The sequence below is a fragment of the Pseudophryne corroboree genome, chromosome 1, assembly GCF_028390025.1.
Source record: "Pseudophryne corroboree isolate aPseCor3 chromosome 1, aPseCor3.hap2, whole genome shotgun sequence".
NCBI classification, from domain to species: domain Eukaryota; kingdom Metazoa; phylum Chordata; class Amphibia; order Anura; family Myobatrachidae; genus Pseudophryne; species Pseudophryne corroboree.
In genome coordinates this window covers 630,451,844-630,465,716 of record NC_086444.1, presented here as the reverse complement: position 1 = coordinate 630,465,716, position 13,873 = coordinate 630,451,844, and the positions used below count along the sequence as shown (strand labels likewise).

Below are 13,873 nucleotides of genomic sequence, written 5' to 3'. Positions count from 1 at the left end.
TCTGTTTAAGGAAGAGGGAACAGCTAACAGGTAGAAAGTTGGAAAAATCTGACTCATGGTCCACCCATCCTGCAGTTCAGTTGAGACACTACAAAACATATGCTTCCTATTACACAGATATACATGCACTTTTAAACATACACACAAACACTTTGTATGTATGTATATATATATATATATATATATATTTATTTTTTTAATGCATTAAATATTCAATAATATTTAGTGTGTCCATGGTCTCTCCTGTCTGTCTCTATATTGCACACACTATAAACTGCTGTTCTATCATATGTGTGTACATACTTGAATTGCTGTAAATCTATGCATGCTCACTTGTCTTTGCCACTAGACTCTGTTTCCATGCAGTTGAGCACAGGCAGACTAAGATTTCTTTCTTTTGGGGGTATAATTTATGCTCCAGCAGTATGCAGAACATATAATTTGGAGCACAGAGTCTTTTCTCATCACATCAACATAGGTTTATTATACTTTAATTTCCTTAGTCATAGAATGATTCTCTGTAAGCTTTCTGATGAGATGCTGTGTAAACAGTATCATTACAAAATATTTGTATATAGGTTCCACATTAGTGATGCGGTAGAAACTAGCAGGGTTCCTGATGTTAGAAAATGTGTACTGTATTGATGGGATCAATAGAAATGTGCTAGACTGCTATATTCTTTAGATAGCTCATTTCTTAGGATTCTACATATGGCTTTTATGTCAGCACACTAATGTCACTGAGGCTAGAATCAGTTGACAATTCAATGTGTAAAACTCTATAGAGATTCCCCAGGATCACTGGCATATGGTGCGATTTTAAGTAGTGTGGATTCTAATTATATAAAGTGGATAGGGCTCCCAGAAATTTGAAATGAAAATCCGGGACACTCATGTGACCTGAAGTTTTTTTAGGACATAACATTAACCTCTTACTTATCACAAATAAGACAAAACAGTTATAAGAACCAATTACTACATATCCTATTACTTTGGATGCATTTAGATTCTGAATTATGTGAAACAAAAGTATTGAGAGTTAAATAGTTTGGGTGGAATAATGGAACTGTGTCTGGAAAACACATGGGAGCCCTGCAAGTTCCCAAGTAATGATTTCCTCATCACAGTTCTCACTTGTAGGATTAAAAAGCTGAAAGAAGTTTCATTCATTGCCTGGGGAGTGACTTGCTAAAAGATAGACCCATGCTTTCAAAGAAGTCATCTGATGGTTTTATATATATATATATATATATATATATCCTGGTGTGGTGCCCGGCACTCCTGGTCCTTAAAGCTCATTAGCCTTGGTGCCCTCCGAAGAAATATAATAGCAGCAGACAAAGAAAGGCGTCACTCCAGGGCTTGTAAAGTGCAATAATTGTTGGAAAGTAGACTCTTTTTTGGGAGCACTCTAATTCAGAGGGTGGAAATATGATTTATCAATACTGGTAAAATCATTTTTATTAGGTTATTCATTAAAAAAATTTTTTGGAGTATCTGCGTGAAAAATTATAAGCTTAGCGAAAATATAGAACACATTACACATGGTACGTGATATCCATATCACAATGTATCAATTGCCGGAAATTAATGGCTGTGGTTACAAAGTTCATTAATCATTACACATTCGAACTCATGTGATATATGACCATCATTTGTTCAGCAAGTATCCATCATGGATTACAATAAATGCTGAGAATTAAATCATAGGTCATATGAAAGTCAGCTACCCAATAGTATATATGTATAGATGGGTGACACTGTATAGGGGAGTCAATTTCTTGCAGTACCAGGGTGTTCAGAGGTGGTCTCCCATCCTAGTACTAACCCGGCCTTTCACTGCTTAGCTTCCAAGGTCAGAAGAGATTGGGCATCTCCAGTGATGTATGACCGCAAATATTGTACTCTCCCTTTAGGATCACCAAAATGCGTGCAGCCACTTGGTTGGATTACCCTCTAGCTAGGCAGTCACAATTATGATATAGACATATTTGACAGCCTATTTTGTAACGGAAAAGTTACCAAGTATCCACAATTTAGGCTTGCCTTTTCACTGATGTTAACCGATTTTTTAAGATTCAAATGCCCAATATTTTGGGTGTGGATGACACTATAGGGGAGTCAATTTGTTGCAGTACCTGGGTGTTCAAAAGTGGTCACCCATCCTTTTACTAACCCGGCCTTTCACTGCTTAGCTTCCAAGGTCAGAAGAGATTGGGCATTTCCAGTGAGGTATGACCGCAAATATTGTACTCACCCTCCTGAATCATCCAAATTTACAAGTAGTGATTGCCAAGGGTAGCAAATTATATATACATGTGGTACAATAAAGGATTAAGTAAGATAATATGTAGCCACCTGGCTTAATCACCTTGTAACATATCAACCACGAAAAACAATATACTCATGAGTGAGGGCCTGTTATGTGGGTAAAATTCCTGAACACCACACAATGGAGGTCATTCCGAGTTGTTCGCTCGCAAGGCGATTTTAGCAGAGTTGCTCACGCTAAGCCGCCGCCTACTGGGAGTGAATCTTAGCATCTTAAAATTGCGAACGAAGTAATCGCAATATTGCGATTACACACCTCGTAGCAGTTTCTGAGTAGCTTCAGACTTACTCGGCATCTGCGATCAGTTCAGTGCTTGTCGTTCCTGGTTTGACGTCACAAACACACCCAGCGTTCGCCCAGACACTCCTCCGTTTCTCCGGCCACTCCTGCGTTTTTTCCGGAAACGGTAGCGTTTTTTCCCACACGCCCATAAAACGGCCTGTTTCCGCCCAGTATCACCCATTTCCTGTCAATCACATTACGATCGCCAGACCGATGAAAAAGCCGTGAGTAAAATTACTAAGTGCATAGCAAATTTACTTGGCGCAGTCGCAGTGCGGACATTGCGCATGCGCATTAAGCGGAAAATCGCTGCGATGCGAAGATTTTTACCGAGCGAACAACTCGGAATGAGGGCCAATGTCCACAATTAGGACTTGCCTATCACTCCTGAATATACCCAAAGAGCACCAGAACGGCCGGACAAAGATTAGTAACCATATAAGTGCAGGATAGAATTATGCTGCACAGAAATACATTTTCTAAATAGTCAATTTATAGTACACCCTTAAGCACTAAACCAGACAATAGATTAGAGGTGCCTGATGCTTGTAACCTCTAATAAATACCTGCATATATTGTGAGAAAGCAGGCTAGAAAAAGGTGCTTGTAGATGATTTGCACATATGTTGATTTGCTTGAGCCTATTAAATTCAAAATTAAGAGCATTTGCTGAAATTTGCCATTGTTGAATTTCAACAGAAAAAACACATTCAGTGCTTCCTATAAAATTGATATCAGCTTGCTATTAATGTTTGTAGCCATGTGGGTATTGCTTGAGCCTAATAAGTTCAAACTTCAGAGCATTTGCTGAGATTAGCCATTATTGAATTTCCAAAGAAAAAACAGTCAGTGATACCTATAGAAATGATATCAGCTTGCAAATAGTGTTTATAACCAATGTGGATTAGTCCCAATTGTATACCTTGATGCTGAGGAAAAAATCCTTGTGGTATTATTAATATGGACAGTTTATCCTGTATTGCTCTTTACCATGGTATAAATGTGGCAATACGGCTGGAAAGTATAATGTCACTTGTATGGCTACTATGGCTCAAAGACAGGAAGGAAGAAAGAGAAGAGAAGAATAAAGAAGGAAAAAACTTTTATGCTGACAAGCTGATTATTAGTATGTGCAGTTCGCAATGAAGGGAGTGCAGGGTATACGATACCATCTCCGATTGTTATGAGACCCGCCCGCTGCCGTGCCCGTGCTCCAGAGAATTCAGGGGCTGCTGCGGCGTGTGGTCAAGGTCTCCCCGTTCAGATAACGGAGCTTGCGGCCGTTGCCTGGTGACCGTCCTCGGGATTCCGGCTAGTGCGGTCACGTGTGCGCATCACGTGATCGCAGTACTTCCTCCTGACGTACGTTTCGCATAGAATGCTTGATCACAGGACGTGGATACTTGGTAACTTTTCCGTTACAAAATAGGCTGTCAAATATGTCTATATCATAATTGTGACTGCCTAGCTAGAGGGTAATCCAACCAAGCGGCTGCACGCATTTTGGTGATCCTAAAGGGAGAGTACAATATTTGCGGTCATACATCACTGGAGATGCCCAATCTCTTCTGACCTTGGAAGCTAAGCAGTGAAAGGCCGGGTTAGTACTAGGATGGGAGACCACCTCTGAACACCCTGGTACTGCAAGAAATTGACTCCCCTATACAGTGTCACCCATCTATACATATATACTATTGGGTACCTGACTTTCATATGACCTATGATTTAATTCTCAGCATTTATTGTAATCCATGATGGATACTTGCTGAACAAATGATGGTCATATATCACATGAGTTCGAATGTGTAATGATTAATGAACTTTGTAACCACAGCCATTAATTTCCGGCAATTGATACATTGTGATATGGATATCACGTACCATGTGTAATGTGTTCTATATTTTCGCTAAGCTTATAATTTTTCACGCAGATACTCCAAAAAAAAAAAATTTAATTTTTTTTTAATGAATAACCTAATAAAAATGATTTTACCAGTATTGATAAATCATATTTCCACCCTCTGAATTAGAGTGCTCCCAAAAAAGAGTCTACTTTCCAACACTTCTTTGTTTTGTTTTTTTCTGTCTGCTTAAAATTGACTCTTGGGAGCACCACTGAAAGCAACGATTAATTGGGACTAGGATTAACTATCCATACCCCTTGTTGCTATATCTAGAAGCAATTCGGGATAATTCAGTTTATTCAGAGACTACTGATCATTATAATTAAAGACTTGTGCGGTTCCCAAAACACCCTTCTCTCTAAAGTGCAATAATTGCAGTGTATTTAAACAAATCACATGTCCAACGTTTCGGGGCCTGTAGCCCCTTTGTCAAGGTGTGAATGATTCACACCTTGACAAAGGGGCTACGGGCCCGAAACGTTGGACATGTGATTTGTTTAAATACACTGCAATTATTGCACTTTACAAGCCCTGGAGTGACGCCTTTCTTTGTCTGCTGCTATATATATATATATATATATATATATACAGTGTTTTGTATATATATTTCAGTGTTTTGAAGCTTGTACTAATACTGTACTAATACATCGTATAGTGTGTACCCAGCTTAAGAGTAGAACCTATTTATTCCCTACATAGTAGTAGAATAATTGCATTGGTCAAATAAATGCAGTGATCCTTGTTTTTGTATTTTATATTGGAACTGTTGAGCAATTTAAAATTGCCGAAATAATAAAAAAAAGTTACATTCTCAACGTTTTGCTATGAACGATCCCTTAGAAGTTTTGTGTTTTTATAAATGTTTTGGGTTAGATCTAGATTGAAACAGATGGTATAACTTCAATGCCAGGAATGGGGAAGGGGGACAAATATGTCATTATAAATGTGTGCCATTACAGATATTCCACCATTCCGCTTCATTCTATAATATACAGATAAACATTTGTCACGTTAGTCTTTTAAAATGATAGGTTGATTGCATACCAAAGTGCTCCAAGTCTACCTTTAAGTACTTGCACAGACATTGTGACTTACAAACTGAACTATACATTATGTAAATTGCTTACACTGATCTTGAGTATATTTTTAGATGTCTTTGTCAATAAATTTGCATACGATACATCTTAAGAGTTAGGTTGTGTCATATGGAGCAAACTGTATTTGATTTATCTGTGGCTGATTAAAAATAGTTTTCTTAGTAACCACAATGCTGTGCCTGCAAAGTTATTTCTCCTGGGGGAAAAAGTCTCCTTAGGCCTGGTACACACCTGCACGATATCGGCGGGATTTGTCAAATTGGAATGACAAATCATGCATATTGTGCAGCAGTGTATATGACAGATTGCACGCTGACGAGGGTCACACACGATATCTTCTGGCTGGCTGTGCTGCACGGCCATTCAGAAGGTTTTGTGTGCGATGTGGTGCAGATGTGTGCAATTTGGTGCAGAACCAGGTATTGTTCCATTAAATTGTACAGTGTGTATGGGCAATCTGGCATGGTCCGGGACGAAGGGAATACGTCCCGACCGAAGTTCCAATTGCCCGTTTAGCAGTTGTGTGTTTCTGGTATGAATGGTCGATCATGTTAAGGTCGACAGTCATTAGGTTGACCATTATTGGTCGACATTGACATGGTCGACATGGACAAATAGTCTACACGTGCCAGGTTGATATGGATTTTTGAACTGTTTTTGGTGTCATTTTTTTTCCGTAACGTGACCAGGAACCCCAATTAGTGTATCGCGTCCCATTGCATGGCATGTGGGCAAGGTGCCTCACTCTGCTACTGCTCGCTCGGCACAGGTTACTATTACCAGTCGTAATCCATGTGGATGGTAAAGTATGAAAAAGTTAAAAATCTAATAAAAAAAAAAAGCCTTGTTGACCTTTTCATGTGTCGACCATCTGTCCATGCCGATGTCAACTAATAGTGGTCGACCTAGTGACTGTTGACTTAAGTATGGTCGACCCGCCAAACGGATGCCTAGTTGTGTACCCGGCATTACTTTGCAACAGGCTCAAATTTTGCAACAAGTATCATTTAACAAGAAATACTATTATGTTCTCCTGTTCCTGAACTTCCTATCATCTTTTTGTCCGCCTACATTGCTACACCAGGTGAACAGTGGAAAAAATATCTCTTCAATGTTATGCTCGCCTAGTAAGCATGCTACTCCTACACAGATTAGATGGGTTTCACCTCTGACAGCCGCTTTTCCCTTGCAAAGTAAGTTCACTGGGTACTAGATGCCGCCAAGACTTAAATGCTGGTACAAGAAGATAGCGTGGAACTAGGTGAGCCAGGAGTGAGCTGAAGTGGTAAATGGACGCTGACAACACAGGAGGCAAGGCATGGCACAGAGTCTGGAAATTATTAGCAAGAATGGGAGGTATATAGACAGGATGGAACACAACCCACGACCAACAGGACTAGAGCAAAGCGGAACACAGCAAAAGCCATTAGGGCAGGAACAAGGCAGAATGCTTGCAGTAACTTGGTAGAAAATCCACCAGTAACTACAGCAGGGCCAGTAACCTCTGGCAAACAGAAACTGTAACAGTCAGGAAGGCTAATCCATACTGTTTACCAAGAACAGGGACCAATCACAAGCCTCCATAGAGGCAAGCCCCATAATCATCCAAATATAGTGCAGCTGTGCGGCTGTACGTAGAACAGCAGCATCCCAGCTGTTTAGTAACAGCTGGGACCATCATGCCTCATGGACGCTGAGAGTCCCGATAGCTTCGTAACCGTCGAGACCATTGGTCATTGTGGCTGGTGTGATGTGGTGTCATGGTTACCTAGCAGCGACTGGGACCTACAGAGATTGTGAGCCACGGCGGCTCATAACATTCTTTAAGGTCTATCCTGTGTCTAAAATGCATATACAGTGGGAGCTGGGGTGCATGTCCTAATGGCTCCCACTGCTAGACGGGACAGACCTAGGAGAGTAGGAGAACCCACCAAGCGCCAGGAACTAGGTAAGTATGGGGTGGGATGGAGCAGAGGGGGGGGGGAGTAGGGTGGAACAAAGACACAGGGATATATTATGATGGGGAAATTGGTGAGCATTATTTATTTAAAGAATGAGAAAAGTATGGTGGCAAAGAAAGAATGGCCCTACACATAGTATTGCCATCTTATCCAAATAATCCAGTAAAAGGTGTAGATGGGAAAAAACTACCATCCCATTTCCAACTACTCAAGGCATCTAAACACCCGTGCAAAAGTCATACAAAAGGCCATTTCGGACCAGCGATGTTGCTGATCCCAATAGGGTAGAATCAGCCTAAACCCGTGTAATGGTAAGGAGCACTCCTCAAGACCTACAGAAAGACAGATTCTCCTACTGTTCGTCTAACAATAAAGCCAACAATTGCAATAAGTGGGTGGTGGTATGAAAACAAGAGACTGCCTACCAGAAATCACTATTATAAACTAGCAACTGAGCCGCAAAACTCCAGTCGTTAACCATGATAGGACTACACAAATCAAACATTACAAAAGGGCAGACCCCTTAAATTTGTAACCATTGCTCCTAAAATGTATTCTGACACAGGGAGGGAATTAAATTGCCTTCAGTTTTACCATGGGCTTATTGATAACCTGGGGCTATTCAGTTAGCCCTGAAGTCAGCTCGACGCCGGCACTGTCCCGAAAAAATTCCCTGATAAGTGCCCTATTTTCATGATTGTGGCAGCAAAAACACATAGGTCCACGAACTTATCCTTTGTGTTTTCGCCCAAAAACAGGTAATTTTTTTGAGATGGTAAAAACATGCTCCAATGGGATTGCCTCCCCAAAAAAACATGGTGAAGTCCTGTTTTTACCTCCCAAAAAATTATCGGGGCTAATTGAATTCCCCTAACAGTCTGTTAGTTTAAATTACATCAAGCATATAAAATGCCTTTTGTCTTCCTTTCATAAATCTGGGTTCAATTAAATTATTTATTTCTTTATTTATTTATTAAATCTGACTTCTGGGATTGAATTCCATACAGGTCATGGCAATTAGAAATTTTTAAGAATGGAGGCGGGACATCACGTTACCACTGAGTGACATGAGTCACATGATCTACACAATGTTAAATGTACTATTTTGTGCTCCCTGTCACAAGCAACTACAATTGTAATGGACATGTAATCATAGCGACTCAACTGGGCAATACTTAATCTTGAAAAGAGGTCAAAGCATGGTGTTTTAAATGATAGATTATATGACTAGGTGATGCAAAAATGAAGTTTTATTAAAAAAAAAAAAAAAAATCTTTTTCACCAGGTTGTTTGATTCTTTAAACAGTCCAGCATGTCATCTGCAAAGATTCATGTATGTATATTTATAGGTGCTCTCGTGTGATCTCATGCCACTTACTGCTACATTCTTATGGTATCAGAATACCACTGCTTGGCACTTGTAAAATGCTGCTGTCAGTATCTCTGGCAAGTGACATCGCCCAGAACAACAACTCAGATTAACAGCAATGATAGAGAGATTCTGTGCTCCTAATGCATTGCTCTGCAGAGCGAAGAACTATTGCCTTCAGTGCAGGGATTTTGTAGTGCAAATTCTAGGTATAAAGCTTTAACCTGGTCACTCGTGTCCTTTTCGTGGCTGCTGTAAAGATGCAGTTCTTGTTCCTCCTTTGCTAGTTATACACAACTCCAGGAACGTGCGGTGAGCTAAATGGCTCAGGAGGCACTGGCTGACCCCAGAGCCAGATTTACATGCAATATATGAGCCAAAGGGTACATCTGGGCATTATACACAGGTGCAGCAGTATAAACTCATGGAAGTTTGATGAGTTTTGATCTGAGATGTGTGGAAAAGATAAGCAGGTGAGGCACTGCCTCACCTGCCATAGACTTTTCACCCCAGAGATTGGGCTCTAAAAATTATTAGAATAATGCAAAGAAGATATTTCAAACAAATTATTAGTATTTTTCATATACTTTAGTCAGTCAAAACTCTGGTTTAAACGCAAGTATGATAGGAAAGGCTCTGCCTCACCTGCCTCACCCCACCGCACGTCACTGCACAACTCCCATGTTACAGGCTGCTCCTTGTGATTTGGTCTAATGGCCATCCATAATCACTGATTGTCATATATCACAATATTATATTTTCATGGTGTTGTTATTTGTAAGGCAAAGGATTTATAATAAGGAACTGAACAGTGTTACTACTTAGTTGTATGTAATGAGCATGTTTGGGATGATGCATGGTTGAACATGTGCCCATTTACGGAGCATACCTTGTGTATCTTCTCACTGAGCACAGTGGCATATCTAGAATGAGTGCAGGGTGTGCGCCCATTCAGTATATTCACCTCTCCAGAGTCCAGAGTAGGCACTCCTATTTCTCCAGGGAAATGGTATGGGCACCATTTTGCTGGACACCTGTCAGTGCCAGAGTCTTCTCGCAACAGCACTGTGGAGAGAGGAGGGGGCCCACAAGCAGGCTGCACACGGACCTCCAGCTTTCCTTAACCACCCCTGACTGGAACTGCTCTGGAACTGCTCTGGAACTGGGCATATGCAAGTACGGGTAATGCAGAGTCGTACACATTTCACATTTCAATTGCATCTCCACTTGGAAATTAAAATGCAGGACTGGGTTGAGGTTAGGTGTTCTTTCACAGGCAGAAGTCAGCTAGGGTGTCAACTGCAGGCTATGCAGTGTTGGATGTAAGCATAAATATACCACTTTATGGGTGTATCGTTCACACCAAGCATAGGGCGAGATTCAAATCTCCGCCACCCCTCCTCGCACCCGCTGGCAATATTCTAATGATGCTGCGGACGTGACAAGTTAATTTCAGCTCACTACCCCCGGAGGTAGCGACCTAATATTCCCTTAATAGTGTGTCTTTCAAGACCGATATGAAGGAGATAAGCAGAGATGTGTTAAATAACACAAATATTAAAGTACAGTAACAACATATTTAACTTTGCTACTGGATAGGTGCACAAGCACTACACAAATGAACACAGTGTGCTGACAGTCATAGGAAAAATGGCCTTTGTCATAATAAAGTATCAATGCATTCAGTCTGTTAAGTACCAGAGGAAAAATCTGCAGTGAGTGCACCCCCTGGAACTTAACACGCGGGATAGTGACCCGTAGTTGAATAGCTCAGGGCTGACAGTTAACCACAAATTGAAAGTGCTCCTAAGCGTATTTACCATCATCTGTAAACACTCATTTACACAGCGCAATGGTCCTGATGCAGAGTATGCATTGCGCCCGTGTGCACTCCAACATTGTGGGCACAGAAATAAATGCATTTTTTTTGCCTGTATGCAAAGTATAACATATCTTGCCGTGGCTACCACCCCATCCATATGACTTATTCGCTACATGTCATCATCAACACGTAAGCACTATTCTATGGGGGGAATTCAAATGTTATCGCACCCCCAATCTCCCATCTAAAGTGACGGGAGATTGCGGGGCGATATTCTCTCTGATCACGCCAATTACACTCAGCACCCAAACCCGACTAAACTAATGGGCGCGAGCGTGAAAAGACCCGTTTGGGAGCCCAAATGGGTCTCTTTACGTGCATTTCAGCTCGCTACCCCCGTCGCTACCCCCATCGGCAGTAACATTAGAATAGTTGCTGCAGGCGGGAGGACCAATATATATTTATGGACTAGAGGGCTACTACAGTTTTCTTCTCAGTTTTTCATGCATGAAGTAGCTCTCGTGATTCAAACAAGAGGGTGGAGCCACCATAAGAAAATAATGTTGTACTGTAGCTGTTACTGCAGCTTTAAGAGATGAATATTTAGTATAATTGTCATGTAGTAGAGGTTTCCATTATTTGTTACTCTCACAATTGTCTTTGTTTCTGCTTGTATCCCATAATTCCATAATAATGTAATTCTGCCATGTGTGACAACTGTCATCATACAGCAGCTTGGGGCCTGGTCAGTGGCAGGGGCAGGTTATTGCACAATCACTGGACAGGGGAAGCAAAAAATTATCAAACTGGAAACAATCACAAACACAATTAGTGTATATAGAGGAAAAAGCAGAACTAAGGGGCAGCACGGAGGTTCTATTCCCACCATGACCCTAACTGTGTGGAGTTGCCTGCAACAAAATGAATCCTAACATGAATGTGTGTGTGTGTGTGTGTGTGTGTGTGTGTGTGTGTGTGTGTGTGTGTGTGTGTGTGTGTGTGTGTGTGCGTGTACATGTGGTAGGGAATATAGATTGTAAGCTCCACTGGGGGCAGGGACTGATGTGAATGGCCAAATAATCTCTGTAGAGCACTGCGGAATATGTGTGCGCTATATAAATTACTGGTAATAATTAAATAAATATTTACTAAGCCTTGGATAAAGATAAAGTGGACGGAGATAAAGTACCAGCCAATCAGCTCCTACCTGCCATGTTACAGACTGGGTTTGAAAAATGACAGTTAGGAGCTGATTGGCTGGTACTTTATCTCAGTCCACTTTATCTCCATTCAAGGCTTAGTAAATAGACCCCTTTGTTCTAATCTAGCATACTGTATGCATTATTCTGCACACCCTAACGTCTGATTCGTGCCCGCCTCCTCACAGAGCAAGGTACCTATCTTAACCAACCATAATGAAATAAAGACATGGAGGAATTTGCAAGGGTAGTGGAAAAATCAGCTTTATTAAAATGTTACCTAATTCCATTTAAGCTACTATTGTATAGAAGGAACAGCCCACTAAGCAATATCACCATCTGCATTACATTCCACATTGGACTAGTTGGTAGGCCATCTGCCAGCCCATCCCCTCACTCAAGGTATTCCACTTCAGTGACACAACCAAAAAAGGCCCAGCTGGACTGATGGTGCCGCTGACCCCAGTAGGGTAGAATCAGCCTCACCCCAAGCTCCCACTGCTACCGTTCTTTCTTCCCCATGTAAAGCCGACACCAAAAAGAACCAAGCTAAAGGAAGGGAGGGTGGGAAACTGCACCACAAAAGATTTTCTGAAAGATGGCCACTATATTGCAACTCACATGTATACCCAAAAAACCCTCCACAAAGCCACAAATATAGGCTGACCTGCTCTACAGACCTACCAACAACAGTCTTACAAACATTTTAACCCTTGCCTGAATAGGGGCAGTCCCTCACAGACTCGGGCTTTAATTTCCTATATGCATATGAAATGCATACCGTCTCAATGATTAAACAACAAAAACTCTATCTGTTTAAGGATTATGTATAGAAGTGTCAGTGTTAGGTTTGTGTCACATGGGCGCTCCAGCTGCAAAAGTGCTAACTTCATAGCGCCCAAGGGGAACAGAGTGATTAAGCTCCAAAGATAGGGCATGCGTCATTTTCTGCGCTTAATCACTTTCATGTGACAGGAAAAGAATGTTCCACTTTCATTTCAGCGTGCCAGTATGGGAGCCATTCAGGGCAATGAACGTATAAGTCTTGTTGGAAAGGCGCGACAAACAGATGTAACAGAATCTGCAAAGTATCTTTTCTCTGTTTATATGGTTTATTTCATATTGCTGATAGTAGAGGAAATTTTACTTACATGCTTTTCCAAGTAGACGTGCTAATAAATTCTGCTGCTGTTAGAAAACAAGGTAAAATATTTAAATGTAAGCAGTGTGATAGCAGCATGTAATGTTATATTAACAAGATGTCAGTGCTGGCATTGTATTTTTACAAAAAGATAATCCTATCAAATAGAGAAAAGAGGATAGCCCTTTTAAATCCTGCTTATCGATCCTATACCATCTGGAAAATATCCACTTTGTGTGCTCAAAGCTGTAACTAGACATTTTAGTGCCCTGTGCAAGAAAGTGAATTGGTGCCCCCCCATATCAAAAATAGAGACAGTGTGCGCCGAAGGTGTCCAACAAAAATGTAGTGGTGTGGCTTCATGGGGAAGGGGCGTAGCCACATAATAGTACCAATTCACATTACATCACACAGTAGTGTTTGTTATTCCCATTACATAACACAGTAGCGCCACTTATACACATTGTGCCACGTAGAGCCACTTAGACACATTCCGTCAATTAGAGCCCTTAAACACATTACTCCAAGTAGAGACCTTAAACGCATTGCGCCATGTAGAGCCCCTTAGACACATTGCGCCAGGTAGAGCCCCTTAGACACATTACGCCAGGTAGAGTCCCTTAGACACATTGCATCAGGTAGAGCCCCTTAGACACATTGCGCCAGGTAAAGCCCCTTAGACACACTGTGCCAGGTAGAGCCCCTTAGACACTTTGCATCAGGTGGAGCCCCATAGACACTTTGCGCCAGGTAGCACCCATTTAAC

The 13,873-nt window shown here is 41.3% G+C and overlaps 1 protein-coding gene and 3 pseudogenes across 1 annotated transcript in view; 2 read left to right on the top strand and 2 right to left on the bottom strand.

Moving 5' to 3' along the window:
• Window positions 1-13,873, top strand: part of HOMER3 (homer scaffold protein 3) — a 260,671-nt gene that overhangs the window by 841 nt on the left and 245,957 nt on the right. The gene's annotated exons all lie outside the window — the stretch shown is intronic.
• LOC134937595 (5S ribosomal RNA) lies at window positions 1,779-1,898 on the bottom strand (annotated as a pseudogene).
• LOC134939668 (5S ribosomal RNA) lies at window positions 2,127-2,246 on the bottom strand (annotated as a pseudogene).
• On the top strand, window positions 4,145-4,264 carry LOC134937584 (5S ribosomal RNA; annotated as a pseudogene).